The 17,906-nt window shown below is 37.4% G+C and overlaps 1 protein-coding gene and 1 non-coding gene across 3 annotated transcripts in view; both read right to left on the reverse strand.

Annotated features, from left to right (window-relative positions):
* The window catches only part of Lim1 (LIM homeobox 1), a 539,144-nt gene that overhangs the window by 266,689 nt on the left and 254,549 nt on the right, over positions 1-17,906 (reverse strand). The window lies entirely within an intron of this gene.
* On the reverse strand, positions 13,576-13,653 carry TRNAA-CGC (transfer RNA alanine (anticodon CGC)). The gene has a single exon. It is a non-coding gene; the product is annotated as a tRNA-Ala (tRNA).

Below are 17,906 nucleotides of genomic sequence, written 5' to 3' on the forward strand. Positions count from 1 at the left end.
AGCATCGTGGTCTCATGCTCCGTCGATCAAATCGCTGACCACGACCCATTCTCGTCTTCTCGCTCTTCCACCACAGTCATCGTTGGATGTTCCGTGTTCACAGTACGGTAACCTACTAATGTATATCTATAATATGCGGCTAATTCCGCAATATTAAGAAGTAAATCTATAATATTCTTATCAAAATGTTTATTGAAAAATATTATCAAGGTATGTAGACATGGACGAAACCTTTCATTACCAAATGAGATAAAGAGATCTATTAAAATGCAAACATACAGGGTAAACCGCTCGAATGTACTTAAGTTCAATTGTATGTGAATGGTGAACGTTGAAGATAGAACCTTACGGTACCGTTTATATGAAAGGAAAACTCAACAAGTTTCGAATCCTGTCGGTAGATGGTGGGCAGACACAGTTTCTTTTCGTAGAGTGCATCGATTGTCAGAATAGCGACACCGCAGATGAAAGCGCAAACTGTGTTGTGCTATGCGGAATTTAAATCAATTGTTTAGAGTTCAAAGGGAGTATCGGCGAGTGTTTAACCATGATGCTCCAACTGCTAAAATATTAAGAAGAGGCAGGATACATTTTTAGCTACATTTGAAGAAACATGGTGGTGGTCGAAGAATATCCGACGAAATGGTTGCAAATGTTCAAGCCGCGTATGAGCGAAGCCCGTGGAAGTCATTAAGAAGAGCTTCGCGGTAACTTCAAGTAGCAAAATCAACATTGCAACGAATTGTCCACAAACGTCTCAAACTGTACGCTTACGAAGTGCAGTCAATGCAACGTCTGGAGCCGGATGACAAACCCAAGTGGAATTCGCTAATACGATTTCTTTCTCTGGGCTACGTCAAAGATAAAGTGTACGCCACCCCAGTCAGAGCTCTTCGTGATCTTCGGGAGCGCATCATAGAGGCTATTGAGAGCATTCCAGAAGACATGCTCCAACGTGCTTGGCAAGAAATCGTTCATCGCCTCGATATCGTCACAGTGACAGCTGGAGCTCACGTAGAGATATGGTGATGTGCATATCGAAACTTGTTGAGTTTTCCTTTCATATAAACGTTACTGTAGGTTTCTATCTTCAACCGTTTACCAGTCACATACAATTGAAATTAGGTACATTCGAGAGGTCCACCCTGTATTTAGTTGTATATACATTACAGTTGAAAAAGAACAACTCGGGTTAATCCCGCAACAGTGCGGATAAATCCGCAATAGAATTTGGCTAATTCCGCAGTAGTAAATAATTATGAAATACATTATGAAATTAACATAAAAGGAGTAATTTATATGTAACAATGCTCACTTTCTTCACAGCTGTGTAGCAAAACACGAAAAACAGCCAACTTTCGATGTTTCACTGTATTGCCAACAGAGGTGTCGACCAATATCCTTGATTTTTTTCTATAGCACTGCAGAGGACATGCCTCCTGTTGACAGCCTCTCAAAACTTACGTTCATGCTATATTCCTAATACGTTTCGATTGCTGGTAAAATTCATGTTCTGGAAATAATAAGTTAATTAAGTAGTAAAACGTCGCTGCAATCGAAAAGTAGTGGGAATAAATTTGAATAAGGAACAAAAAAAAGTTTCCTTCCCAGGCAGGATTCGAACCACGAGAGTCTTAGTTACCAGTCTATCGTGCTCTGTGGTGAACAAGGCTCTGAAATCAGGTACAAGGGTCGGTCCGGTCTTTTTTTTTTGGCACTACTCTACACTGAGACCGGGTTCAAGAGAACAATTACAAAATTAGCATATAGGTAGAGGATTTACTGTGATTGGTTGATCAATAACTTAACATATATTTCTATAATTGAGATATAGGCCTACAGCTGAAGTTTGTCTAAAGTCTAAACAATAATAAACAGATGAAATCGGTGCCTACAACAGGAAAAGTGTGCATTTAAATTTTTTTGCTGTAAATGACCAGTTCTCGCACCGCCTGATATAGTCTGCTGAGTTAACCTTTTGTGTCAGTCGGTATAACAGATATTATATTTATTTTGTGAATTGTTTTTTTAACTGTACTAAATGTTGTTTTTTGACAAATTAAATTGCGCACCACGCCCTGGGAAAATTTAATTTAGTTGTATTTTTTACTTGTACTGTAAATTGGTTGTTGCTACTTCCTTTTTTAATTACAGTACACTCTTGCTAATCTGGCAGTTTCTTGCACATAAGGATGCCGAATTAGTGGGAGTACCGGATTACTGAAGATACTTAAAATGTCATTAAACTTAATGTTATAAGCTGCTCCATCCACTCGTACTTCTAAATCGAAACTAGAACTTATGTACGTGCATAAGTAATACAGCATAACACATGGCACCGGTGCAAATTTCCCTGAAAACTATAAGTAGTAGTAGTGATGGGAAGTATATTAGGAGGTCTGATAATTGAGGGGCCGGTTTACTGATGACCGGATTAGCGAGGATCTAGTGTATGTAAAAGTAAGGTTTATTTTACTTTATGATATTAAACTAGGCCTATATAAGGTTACACTATTTCATTAAATTTCCTGTTAGGCCTAATTGAAAATGACACAAACAGAATTTCTTTAAAAATGTTACTGCTTTATGGACGCGGGAGAAATTAAAATGTTGCATTTAAAAAAAAGTTGCATGTGATTTTGTGTAGTAAAATACACTCAGGGACAAAAAAAAACCGGACACTTCTATATTTGCTTGTATTTTGTTGCCAATTATTTCAAAAAGAAACAAAACCCATTTAAACAAAATAATGTTCCATTTAGCACCTTATACGACAACATTTGAAAAAAATAAAAATCTCTGATGAGAAAATTTACAAAAAATTACAAAGGGCGTATAACTATGGCATCATTTGGTCTAACTGTTTTTCCATTTTATGGTGCCTTAAACATTAAAAACTCTTTTTAGTAACGGGTATTACCCCCCTCTGGTTTGAATAACTGAATCCATACGTCTTGGCATGCTCTCAATTTGGTTTGCAATGTCTTCTTGAGGAATAAGTTCCCATTCTTCGCCAAGTGCTCGCCTCAACTCTTGTAACGATTCTGGTCTCGGTGTCTATTCTTAACACGCCGTCCCAGCATGTCCCACACATGTTCAATTGGGTTCATGTCTGGACTCCTTGCTGGCCATGGAAGAACATGGATTCCCACTTCTTGGAGATAATCTCCGACCGCATGGGCAATATACGGCCGTGCATTATCATGCATTAAAACAAAATTATCGCCTACAAATTGGCCAAATGGCACAACATGATCAGCCAAACATTCATTTATATACCTATCAGCTGTTAGTCTTCCATTTTCAACAAAAACCAACTCTGTACGAGCATCCGTACACACTCCTGCCCAAACCATCATTCCACCACCTCCATACGGCACATTTTCGGAAATGCAACACTGTGAAAATCGTTCTCCCCTCCTTCTCCGAACTCTTTCACGTCCATCAGGTGAGCACAGATTGAAACGGGACTCATCAGTGAACAGAACACAGCTCCACTGTCCATTTCTCCAATCCCTGTGACCATTTGAAAAACGCAGTCGTTCAACTCGATGCATCCTGAGAAGTCTGGGACCAGTTGCAGGTCTACTTGATATTATTCCACTTATTTTCAACCTCCTTCTAACTGTTTTGACCGAAATTGGGCGTCCATGCATGTTAACAAATTACTGGGCTACACTAGTAGCTGGCAGGTTGCGCTCCCTAAGAACTCTCAACACCATATACCTGTCTTCATTTGGATTTGTAGCTCTTGGACGACCCGAACCTGGTCTTCTGGGATATTCTAGGGTCTCTCTATACCGTTTTATGGCATCATGGGTTGTGCTTCTAGCCATATTCATAACATTTGCAATGTAACGTACACTGCGTCCATCATCGTAAAGGGCTACAGCTCGAGCCACATCTTCAGGTCGAATCTTGTTTTCAGACAAATGTTACAACCCCACTTAAACTCACAAAATGTAAAAATAAAGAAATAACGAATGATAACGATAATGAAGCACAAAATGGTTGAGACAAAATTGTTATAGCTGAGACTCCGAAAGCAAAATTGGAATATTTGGTTGTAATAGCTTGTTTATAAAACAAAAAACAATCAACAATATATACACGTCACCATAACAACAGATGGCTACCATAATATTGTATGAGAAGATAATATTTTGCAAAATACCAGCAAATATTAAAGTGTCCGGTTTTTTTGTCCCTGAGTGTATTATTGCCTATTTCTTAGACGTACAATAAAAAATGGATCAATATTCCCAATATTGTTAAATAAAACGGAAATTTACCATAAAGTTCTGTCAATGAGATTGAAAGTTTGTATTTGCTGTTCGTTTTATGTAAACAACCCTGCATTAGAACAGAGCATCTGTTTTGTACCGGTATGTCTGTATCCGCTTGAGCTGTACCGTATACTTGTAAACTCCCTCCTCTCCATCCAGCAGCGTTGCCAAACGCTTAATATTGTAAACTTTAGTAATTATAGTCCTGTCGCTCTAATTTCCGGCAGCCAATCGCGTTGCAGGTCGGCTACATTTAAACGTGTGCGTCTTGTGATTCGCTGATGAAGACATTTTTCATTTCTTAAGACTCGATAAATACTTAATATAATCGCCCGCCATTTTGGCTCTTTCGTTGGCGTTCGTAGAAAGCACACGAAGACGTTATTTGCAGCTCAATTATTTGCTGAATTACAGTGCGTTTGATTTATTATCACAGGAGCTACGACATGATCATGTTTAACGGTGTGGCAAATAGATTCCTCGTATGGTAGGCCTAGCTCGGCAACGAAATAACAAAAATGGCGAACGATACTACCTACCTAGACTTTATAGAGCCTTGACTTCCTAAGACGTAAGCAAAGAGGAGGAGTCACGCCGGGAATAACAGCGTCGCGACTATAGTTAAACATTGCAATTAGAAAAAAATTATAAGAACATTTTTTTTTCCTTATGACATGAACAATCATCAGTTAAAATAATGGCACTTATACCCCTTACATTCTGTATAATATCGCTTGTCACTTCGTATGTTTGTATTACATAATTTACATGTAATGATCCCGACTTCAAAACACTCACCAAATTCCGCTGCAAAAATATGCTCCTCAGAACCTTTACGCTTCGGCATTATTATTCAGCAGCTACACTGTTTACGCATGCTACGGTAGTGACTAGCGAACGGAATATTCAGCAGATACACTACTGGGTGTTCATTTGAAAGTGTGTCATGACGTCACTGTAGATGAGTCAGCGACTTGAAGCGAGTTTCAGCTTTTGTGTCAGAGAAGTTGCCTATTAATCAAGGCGTTCAATCTGAACTTGAGAACGTGTACGGTATAACTTGAACGTCGTAGCAACAGATGGCGGTCTGTACGGTCTGTGTGCTATCATAACCTCTTTCGAATTGTGTTTTGCGCGGCCAAGTCGTACACAGGGTATTTGTTATCATCGGTTGCGTCCACACCTGTGGAGTAACGGTCAGCGCGTCTGGCCGCGAAACCAGGTGGCCCGGGTTCGATTCCCGGTCGGGGCAAGTTACCTGGTCGAGGTTTTTTCCGGGGTTTTCCCTCAACCCAATATGAGCAAATGCTGGGTAACTTTCGGTGTTGGATCCCGGATTCATTTCACCGGTATTATCACCTTCATCTCATTCAGACGCTAAATAACCTAAGCTTTGATAAAGCGTCGTAAAATAATCTACTAAAATAAAAAAATAAAATCATCGGTTGCGTACGGCACCATTCCACAACACAAATCAAATGCTACGCGTCCATGTTGACCGTCGAAGTTAATGTCAACAAATACGTAAGTAATCGTCTTAACCCTCTCCCCATATCCCGACAGTAAGAAAAAACTCACCTCAGTACATGTTTCGAAACAGTTCACATTCCTGCCACTACCGGCGTTACCGTACGTATCGGTAAGTACTCTCCTGAATGAACGCCGTACTTGCTAGGCAACTTCTCTGGCACATAAGTAATACACATCTGCGGAAGTGTAGGAAGATTGAATTCTCTAGGCTCGTCGACTAGCCACATGACGGCATACAGCGAGCCATGACACACTTTGAACTGAACACCCAGTATTTATGCGTGCTAGAGTACTGACTGGTTAACGGATAGTCAACTTGAAACCACCGTAAGCATCCTATCGGTCCCCAAGATCACAAGCCTAGTTATAATGGTGATCATGTTTACTAAAAATTGTGCATTAGGCGCATGCCTTACGTCAGAAGATTTGGTAACAAGTGTGTTATGCAGCCCTTATAACCACTGGACTAGTTCGGAGCACTAAGATTTGAAAAGTTAGCACGGGCTGCCTCCACAGAAACTTGCCAGATGCTGTAACTCGGAGCAAACTTTGGTGTTTGCAGAGTTGTGAAAGACCGGAGCCAGAACTTCGGAACCGCATTAAACCATCCGCTGCACGTATTTCAGAGTAAAGGGGGAGACGGATAAAGTCATTTCCAAAATAATTCATATAGGCTAAACAGCGCGCACTGATTCGTCATTATGTGATAAGAACAGAAGTGCAGTAACAGTAATTCAGTGTCTGCAACTTCAAATTTCTTTACAACAGTAACATACAGTATTTGGTCCCGCGCTGTAGTTTCACTATTTAAGGCGGGTGCAGGGGTGCATGGGCACTCCCTAAAGAACCTGTGGACCTTTTCAAATACTTAGATTGTAAGAAAAACTTCAAAGATTTACTTACTTACTTACTGGCTTTTAAGGAACCCGGAGGTTCATTGCCGCCCTCACATAAGCCCGCCATTGGTCCCTATCCTGAGCAAGATTAATCCAGTCCATACCATCATATCCCACCTCCCTCAAATACATTTTAATATTATCTTCCCATCTACGTCTCGGCCTCCCTAAAGGTCTTTTTCCCTCTGGCCTCTCAACTAACACTCTATATGCATTTCTGGATTCGCCCATACGTGCTACATGCCCTGCCTATCTCAAACGTTTGGAGTTAATGTTCCTAATTATGTCAGGTGAAGAATACAATGCGTGCAGTTCTGTGTTGTGTAACTTTCTCCATTCTCCTGCAACTTCATCCCGCTTAGCCACAAATATTTTCCTAAGCACCTTATTCTCAAACACCCTTAATCTTCCCTGTTCCTCTCTCAAAGTGAGAGTCCAAATTTCACAATCATACAGAAGATTTACGAAACTCAAACAACAATATTCCGGTAATAACGTTTTCTCTTCTTAATCAACATTTGGTTATTCGTATCAGTATATTTTGTGTGTTTTCGGACAACTCAGCTTTTCCCCCCTTATCCAAGCAGAATGTTTTACATACATCCATCAGTGCAGAGAAAGTTATTGATTAATTTAAGAAAATGTTCCTTTCGAGAGGCGTCTTTTGTTATAATGACTCTTATGGTCCGTCCCAGGTATCTGTAGAGACACTTGGCGCATATGGAGGCGGAGTCTATCTGTGCCGAAGTGTATTGCGGGCAGCATCAGCTCTAGGCCGCTAAGGGGTAAGATGCTCGTGGTAGAATGTTCAGATAGAAACGATCCCCTTCCTGCGAGTAATTGGTAGCTTCGTTCAACCAATGCCTCCGCCCAGAGCGGTCATTGGTCCTGCCACTTGCGCAGAGGTCTTATTTCGTATTTATACTCTACAGATTACTGGGACGGACCATAGAGTCCACACCTGCATAAACTACAGTATAATATCATTGGCAACATAACAAAGCAACTGAATTGTCACGCAACGCGTAAACGTATACCCTAATAGGAAATTATGTGATATTTTCTTGGCGCTAAGTTTTTAAAATGTTGTTTTTATTGTGCGTAATGTATCAGTCGATATAGAGTAGGTCTAATACTCAAAAAAGGATAAATACTTTCATAAAGGCGAAATGGGATTCAAGGACTTTTGCTTAATGCGCCCCTCAAAGCTGGCGAGGCTGTGTTGTTGCATACATTACCGGGGAATGTACATGGCACTGTCGATCGGGTGCTGACAGTGAGCTGCCTGTCAATAATAAATCACTCCCTCATTTGAGGAACAAGAAATCTCATCACAGCCAAGTTGAGCACGCGAGCCATTGCGTGTTGCATGTCTTCCAGGCGAAGCGGCTCTACGGAATTTCTCATTATTCTGACATGCTACCCATATAACGAGAATCGGTATCGCAGAGATCTTCTTTGCTACTTATTGAGGGGTCTAACATTTTAGAGGATTTTTAAAGTAAGACTAAAACAGAGCTGTTCTGTTAAAAATAGTATTATTTATGTTCTGTTCCCCTCTTTTTCTTCCTCTTTTCTCCCCTACATCTTTTTCCTTCTGCCATTCCATGCTTCTTTTTTCCAATATGAAATCTGGGCAAAATCATTCTTCATACTCTGGACCGAGATTATACAGTCAGTTTATTAAAATAAGTCCAGAATTAAGTAACCTTACTCATAACAGTTTAAGGGATATAATTAAATAAACGTCTTCTTGTTACGTTATTAAGGCTAGAATTTATTGTTTTGGTTTTATTTTTAATATTATATATTGATTTAAATGGTTTTAATTACGAATTATGTTTTAGAATAGTTTTTTTAACATTTTATTATATATATATATATATATATATATATACTTTTTCCAATATAAAATATATATTTTTTAAATTGAAACTTCCACTATTTAACTTTCTTAATAATAATAATAATAATAATAATAATAATAATAGTATTAGGCTAATAATAATAATAATAATAATAATAATAATAATGGTTTATTTTAACTGGCAGAGTTAAGGCCATTCGGCCTTCTCTTCCACTCAACCAGTATGATAGAAAATTACTACAATGCTGTGAATATAACATAATTAATACAATACAATTCAAAGCAATACAATACTACAATACAAGACAATATAATACATAATTAATATAATACAATGACAATTCTTTTCATCTTCACAACACCAATAAAATAATTATGTAATAATAATAATAATAATAATAATAATAATAATAATAATAATAATAATAATAATAATAATAGTAATGGTAGTCATACTTACTTACAAATGGCTTTTAAGGAACCCGAAGGTTCATTGCCGCCCTCACATAAGCCCGCCATTGGTCCCTATTCTGTGCAAGATTAATCCAGTCTCTATCATCACACCCCACCTCCCTCAAATCCATTTTAATATTATCCTCCCATCTACGTCTCGGCCTCCCTAAAGGTCTTTTTCCCTCCGGTCTCCCAACTAACACTCTATATGCATTTCTGGATTCGCCCATACGTGCTACATGCCCTGCCCATCTCAAACGTCTGGATTTTAAGTTCCTAATTATGTTAGGTGAAGAATACAATGCGTGCAGTTCTGTGTTGTGTAACTTTCTTAGTAATGGTAGTCATACCTAAATTAAACTAAATTATTAAACTCGATCACACTTCAATTTGACTGCGCCCGTAAGAAATCGTTTAGCCTTTTCTTGAAAGTGGTTATTGTCTGCCAGCCCCTAATCTTCTGAGGTAGAGAATTCCATTCACGGGGGACTGAGACAGCAAAAGAGGATGAATAGTGGGATGTTCTATGGGCAGGAATTGCTAGGATTTGGCTGTCCTGTGACCTGGTGTTTAGATTGTGATTAGAGGATAAGTAGTTAAGCCGGGAACGAAGATAATTTGGAGTAGAAGTGTGGAGAACTCGAAACAGAAGAGACAGCGAATGAAGTATTCTACGGTTACTAAGTTGCAGCCAGGATAAAGATTTGAACGAGGGTGTAATGTGTCAAATTTGTGAGCATTGCTGATGAATCTGACACTCATATTGTGCACACGCTGCAGCTTGTTCGAAAGGTCAGTTGTCAAGTCTGTAAATATTACGTCGCAATAGTCAAACAGTGGTAGTACGAGGGTTTGCATTAAAGTCTCTTTTAATTCTGGCGGGAGGAAGTTTCTGAATGGGTTAAGAGAATGCATGGTATAGCACATTCTCTTGGATATTTCCTTTATTTGGCATTCCCAATTTAAATTTTCGTCCAAGAAAATGCCGAGGTTTCTGACGATGACGACGTGAAGATATTTTTCTCCTGTTTTTTAACTAGTTTTTTTCTCAATTTCTACTTAAAATTGTAATTATATAATTTCCGTAATATTATATCATCGCGTGAATGCAAGAACTAGGTAACTCGAAATATGCGTTTTTTAGTTACCCGTTTTATAGCATAGCAAAAATCGCACAAAATGTAATGCAAGAACTAGGTAACTGATCGAATGATATCAGCGACATCTATTTTCTAATATAACAAATAGGTAAAAGAAAACGAGACATATTCCTTAGTGCAATAAGTAAATAGGCAATGTCACAAAATATAAAAAATCAAGTTACCTAGTTCTTGCATTCAGGTGACAATATTATGTAGGCGTACCTATAACTGCCCCAAACACGAGCATTTAGCCTACTATTTTGGTTGCAAACTATATACTTCAGTATAAAAAGTGAACTGTAAGTAATGTCATTAATTTCAGGGGGTTATTCCTTGAGATATTTCAAACAAAAATGTTTAACACAAAAAAGTCTGATGTCCTTGTTTTGTATATTTTGTCTTAATCTTAATTTTTTAATCTATGTTTATCGCAAGGTATCCACCGAAATAATTTAAGAAATAGAGTAGAAATTCCAGTTTATAAATATGGAGATAAAACAATATGGATAATTACAGAACCATTTTTCTTATATTGGACTTTGTTGAAATTGTACAAAAATACTTTAGACCCTGAACATAGATTAATTAATTATTTACAAAAACATAATATTTTATAGTTAATCAATACGGTTTCCAAAACAATAAAAGTATTAGTAATGCCATGTTTCAAGTAACTCAGAAAATAACTTTGCATATGAACTACTCATAGGTATTGGCAACAAATAGGCCTATTTAGGTAGGCCTATATTTTCCTTGAATGTAGAGCCTGCTGATACTATTTTTTTTTTTTTGTCAAGATTATTTATTCACGTATTTAATCACTAGGGAAATGGATTTGGAGTATTATAAAGAATGGTGAAACGTAGTATAGATATACGTAGCTCAGTGACTGTCAAGCGAGCTGCATGGACGAGTACAGTCCACTTCATACAAACTTACACGCAACGTGCTGTAAACGTATTTCAGAATAAACAAATGGAATAATTTAATGACATATAGTGGCCTACATACATAATCTGCATTTCATTTTGAACTACATTACAAATATACATAATTAAATGTCAATCTCTGCGTCCTCGCGTGTCAGTGGAAACAATGATGGCTGATACACAGTCGTCTTCTGTATGGAACTCGCCTCTGAATATGTATGTTTTTCTATCAGGAGCGCGTTAAATTAAAATCTTTATTTACAATATTATGAAATATGATCATGTGTATATAACATATATTACAGTATTTACAATATATGCAATATACTACAATGTTTACAACATAGCCTAATGTAGTATCATTAAATGTTGAACAAAATGTAGAAGCAAACGGAATGACATTTTCAATTAATGCTGTGTTTTGTTGATGAAACAATTATTCCTGCTGTGCCTTGTTATAATAAATTGTAAATATCATTTTCAAATTTTCAAAATACAACTTTCCTCTGTTTCAAGGAAGGACATTTTTGTAACATCTGCAGAGACAATTGGAGAGTACTTGAAACAAGATACGTCCAATAAATTCACATGTTGAATGACGTCATTGGGACACGTCTTTGTTAGTGCATCTGAAATCCGACTAAGAATACTGTACCTATCATTTTTAATCAAAACTCGGTTCATTTTTCACCAACACGTTTTCCTACTTCACCTTCGACTGCACTCAGTTTATTTACAATAGTCCTCATGATATTTGTTTGCTCAACTAGTTCTACTCCTGACTTTTCTGATCGAATAATGGCATCCGGTAAATACAAAAAATTTGACTTAATATTCATGACTTCTTTTTCGATTGTTCTATAATTTAGCAGCTCCTGGCGTATTTGAACCGCAGCCGCGTCATCGGGATCGGAAGACTGGACCACTTTCTTCACAGATTTGAGGTGATATGCGTAATAGTTGCAAGCTTCTAACCGTGACCGCCATTTCTTAAGAACTGGACATGGGGGAAGCGACAATTTAGGGAATTTTTTCCTGAATTTTGATACTCGATCTGAAGCTTTTACAAATATAGGATAGTCTTTCAATTTTGTATTGTTAGTTGCTTTCACTTTCGGCATTGTACCTGCACTTCACTACGCTGAACTGCAAACCTGCATGTTGAGGTTCTTATGCGACAACTGGCCCGTTCACCTGTTGTTGACGTGCAGAGATCTGCGAGTATGTCATGGAGGGGAGGACTTGGTATAAAGGGTTGTAAACAAATGGCTGTGTAGATGCCAATACTAGCTTTTACTGCTCCAAATTCCGTTCCCTATTAATCACACTTTAACATCTGTGGTCATGTCGAGTGTTAGAATCTGTCGGTATACCAGTACGCCGTTTATTGTTGAGTTCCTGTTTCTACTGTGTGTTTTTAACTAGTTTTTTTCTCAGTTTCTACTTAAAATTGTAATTATATAATTTCCGTACTATTATATTATGTAGGCCTACCTGGAACTGCCCCAAACACGAACATTTACTATTTTGGTTGCAAACTATGTATTTCAATATAAACAGTGAACCTAAGTAGTTTCATTAATCTAAGGGTGTTATTCCTTGAAATATTTCAAACAAAAATGTTTAATACAATTATGCTCTTTATCTCTTCCTTTCCAAGATAAAAATTATTTTATATGAAACATTTCATAGCGTGTTTTTAAAAAGCCATTGATTTGATTCCCAATATGCTCAATAAATTTAAGAGAACAGTGTATTCATTCATTCGCAGTGTTCTGCCCAAGGGCAGGTCTTTCACTGCAAACCCAGCATTCTCCAGTCTTTCCTATTTTATGCCTGCTTCTTTGTCTCCGCATATGATCTATATACCTTAATGTTGTCTATCATCTGATATCTTCTTCTGCCCCGAACTCTTCTCCCGTTCACCATTCCTTCCTGTAGATCCTTCAGTAGGCAGTTTCTTCTCAGCCAGTGACCCAGCCAATTCCTTTTCTTATTTATGGTCAGTTCCAGCATCATTCTTTCTTCACCCACTCTTTCCAACACAGCTTCGTTTCATATTCTGTCTGTCTATTTCACAAGCTCCATCCTTTTCCATATGCACATTTCAAATGCTTCTAGTCGTTTCTCTTCACTTCGTCGTAATGTCCAAGTTTCTGTCCCCATACAATGCTACATTCCACACAAAGCACTTATGATAATAAATTATTGATGGAAGTTTAGTTCTGTCCTTAAAATATGCAGAAATTTGATCCAAATAAATGTAATATTTTTTTTTAATTCCTATTCAGAACGAAAAGTTACATTTTTACGAGTCAAATTTCTGCACATCTAAAATTCAAAACTAAAATTCTTCAAAACATTTATTTTCATAATACACTGCTCTCTTAAATTGACTGAGCATATTGGGAATGAAATCAATAGCTTTCCCAAAACACACTATGAAATACCATTAAGTACGAGAAAAATCCGTACCGGCACCGGGAATCGAACCCAGGACCTCTCGGCTGTGCGCGCCGAGTGCTCTCTAACCAACTGAGCTATGCCGGGACCCGATTCACGACGCCGGCCGAACTCCTCTCGTAGTATCGTGTTACGGCCTTACTGCCTGCACTTGAGACGATACACGTCATATATGTACAGGAGCGCATATTACATGACTTTATGGCCATATTCAACTACAGTTTCTTTAAACTGTTAACATCATATATGTATCAAATATGAATGAGGTCTCGCCCACCTCATTATATTTTGCTCGACTAGTATGACTAGTCAGTTTGTTTTTATACCATTAAGTACGAGAAAAATCCGTACCGGCACCGGGAATCGAACCCAGGACCTCTCGGCTGTGCGCGCCGAGTGCTCTCTAACCAACTGAGCCGAGAGGTCCTGGGTTCGATTCCCGGTGCCGGTACGGATTTTTCTCGTACTTAATGGTATAAAAACAAACTGACTAGTCATACTAGTCGAGCAAAATATAATGAGGTGGGCGAGACCTCATTCATATTTGATACACTATGAAATGTTTCATATAAAAAACAAAGTATCTCGGAAAGGAAAGAAAAACGAGAAAAATTGCAATAAACGCTTTGTTTCAAATATCTCAAGGAATAACACCCTGAGAATGGTCCAGGATTTGGGGTAAGTACACGTAATGCTTGACCTTGATCCGCCATTTCGAAATGCGCTGACTATAGCAGCACTGTAATACAATCAACTTTCTCCAATTAACATTTCATCTGAGGAATCTCATTTTATAAATTGTGCTCGAAAACCTCGTTCAAATATAACCTAACTGTCGTAAAATGAAATGAAATTTATAATAAAACATTACTTACTGTGGTATATCGTCGTTCAATGAAATCAATTGCCCTGCGGCAGAAAACAATAAAACCTAAAAAAAAAAATAATAATTTAAATATAGAATGGAATGAAAACAAGAGTGCGTTACCCTATTTAAAATTCCCATTACCTAGTTCAGCAAGAGTTTCTGTGCTATTGTATCAGTCGACAGTAATAAAGCCTACAATGTAATCACACCGTGATATTTGCATTCGGTATGTACATGAATTTCATATACAATTACAAAATAATACAATAAATGACTTCGTAATACGCTATAATGAGATTATGTCATCTGTAATGTGGAGCAGAAAATAAAATAATTGAAAATTCAGCATTAGGCAACAATAAAATAATCATAAGTTTTCATTATCATCAATATGACCATAATCATCATAGGGTTGTCACCTTTACAAAATAAAAAATGAATATTTTTACCCACGAAATTTTAGTGTTTCATGCGTTCTTCATTTCTATTAAGTGCCATATGGATTAATGCACGTGCAACTATTGTACACATAGTCACATTGTTTTGTAGTTTACAATCTCCTCTTTCACAAAACATTTGCATTTTTTAACTGATTTAGTTTTACAACAGACATTCGTGTTGAACAACGATCGAGAAAGAAAGACTAACAGCGCCCGCAAAGCCGAAAACCCGCACGACAATGTTGTCTACGTCGCGTCGTTGACGTAAAGACTGCTTGTGAGTGTTTCAAGACATCGGGACTTCGGGAGTGATCAACTCTCGAACGTCAAGCAGCCTTGAATCGCCACAGTCTTTAAAACCTCACTGAGTTATAGCCTTCTTCTAAGTATTAAGACATTCTCTTATAAGCCTATTAATATTATATAATATTAATATTATATCTGAACTGCGACCGAACACGAGCGCTGCTCATTCGGTCTCAAATTTTGTTAATACTACTGTATCTCCTTTTTTATATTGATTGTATTATTTTATTTCTATTTCTCTTGTTTGTAATTATATTCTTTATTCTGTATATTTAAATTTAAATACATTTAAATAAATGTCGATGTGCCATATGCATGTACGGTTTATACTACTTTAGGATTGTCATAAAACCCGAAATCAATAGCGAAGAACCAAATACGAGTGTCAAATGTTCTGCAAAGAAAAGCAATCAAATTTTATTATAGACCAATTGTTTGTTATCCATGATAAATACTAAATATAGTATGATCTGTAAGTTGGCTGCATTTCTTCGTTAAGTACACTAAATCTTGTGTGTTTGTTGAGTTCTATCGTTTAACCTTACACTGAATTTATGTAAATGAATCTTACAATTCAATTTGGTATTCCCAAGAAACAAGTTCGATTAATTAAAATGTGTCTCAGTGAAACATACAGCAGAGTTCGTATAGGCCAGTTTCTGTCTGATGCTTTTCCAATTCACTGCGGACTAAAGCAGGGAGATGCACTACCACCTTTACTTTAAAACTTTGCTGTAGAATATGGCATTAGGAAAGTTCAGGATAACAGGCAGTGTTTGGAAAAGAACGGGTTACATCAGCTTCTTGTCTATGCGGATGATGTGACTATGTTAGAAGAAAATCCACAAACGATTAGGGAAAACACGGAAATTTTACTTCAAGCAAGTAAAGCGATAGGTTTGGAAGTAAATCCCGAAAAGACGAAGTATATGATTATGTCTCGTGACCAGAATATTGTACGAAATGGAAACATAAAAATTGGAGATTTATCCTTCGAAGAGGTGGAAAAATTAAAATATCTTGGAGCAACAGTAACAAATATAAATGACACTCGGGAGGAAATTAAACGCAGAATAAATATGGGAAATACCTGCTATTACCTGTTCCGTTGAGAATATTTTTTCATCTAGTCAGCTGTCAAAAAATCTGAAAGTTATAATTTCTGAAACAATTATATTACCGGTTGCTCTGCATGGTTGTGAAACTTGGACTCTCACTTTGAGAGAGAAACAGAGATTAAGGGTGTTTGAGAATAAGGTTCTTAGGAAAATATTTGGGGCTAAGAGGGATGAAATTACAGGAGAATGGAGAAAGTTACACAACACAGAACTGCACGCATTGTATTCTTCACCTGACATAATTAGGAACATTAAATCCAGACGTTGGAGATGGGCAGGGCATGTAGCACGTATGGGCGAATTCAGAAATGGATATAGAGTGTTAGTTGGGAGACCGGAGGAAAAAGACCTTTGGGGAGGCCGAGACGTAGATGGGAGGAGAATATTAAAATGGATTTGAGGGAGGTGGGATATGATGATAGAGAATGGATTAATCTTGCTCAGGATAGGGATCGATGGCGGGCTTATGTGAGGGCGGCAATGAATCTCCGGGTTCCTTAAAAGCCATTTGTAAATAAGTAAGAATCTAACAATTGGTTGTCAAATGTTCGGCAAAGCAAACCAATCAAATTTTACTATTTTCTTCGTTATCGTTATGTATTCCAAGTTAAATACTCAATATGACCTGTAAGTTGGCTGCATTTCTTCCTTACGTACACTAAGTCTTGTCGTTTGTTGAGTTCCATCGTCATGAAAACATCTGTTTCTAGTGGATTTAATATTACACTAAATTTATATAAATGAATCTTAATTCAGAAATCGGAAAGTGGAAATCCGTAACTTGATTTCTAGCATAGAATAATCGGGAAACTTTTCAGAGAACGCGTGTTGTATATTCAAAAGCATTGCTGTTTGGAGTTTTGAAGGTCTACAACAGTGTAATCGCATCAAAGAAAAGCGAAGTTAATCCAAACATTTACGAACAAACACAGAGACAAAAGACTGTATCAAGGTCCTTTGAAAGAATTAAAACAACACGCGCGACTTCCACCTCCGGATTTACCGATTGATTGCAAATGTAAAATCAATACAAATGCACCGACAACGCAGAACAAAGCAAGCAATTTCAGAGGACTTGGATTAACATAAAAGAGACAATTTGTTTCCATTTTCTACTAACTTGAGAACGTCAATAAGGATTTACATTCGAAATATACAAACAACATATTATATTGTTAATGGAACTGTTGACACGGAAGATTGGTAACGGTTGATTTAATGTGACAACAGTAATTTCTTTCATGCAATCGCGGGTGTGAGGGCGTTTAGAAACAGATATTCTATTAGCGGCAACGGAACATAATTTTTGAAAGCATATAAATTACATAATACAATCAAAAACCTCCGATTGAGGTTCTGGCTGATATGTACATCTATTATGACGATAAGTGTCAGAGGAAGAACACTATTGTTTGTATGCATCTGAAGTCTGATTAGTGTAATATGTAGCTAGTCGGCGATGTATGGAAAGGAGGGGAAAAGGAATTGGCCATCCTACCCCGTTATTTCTTTTTGACGCTATACCATTGTAAACTTAGTTACTTCTGAATGTTATCTGAGGACAGGTAACTGTAGAGCACTTAGAAGAAGCTGTAATAAACTGCTCAA

The sequence above is a fragment of the Periplaneta americana genome, chromosome 6, assembly GCF_040183065.1.
Source record: "Periplaneta americana isolate PAMFEO1 chromosome 6, P.americana_PAMFEO1_priV1, whole genome shotgun sequence".
Classification (NCBI taxonomy): Eukaryota; Metazoa; Arthropoda; class Insecta; order Blattodea; family Blattidae; genus Periplaneta; species Periplaneta americana.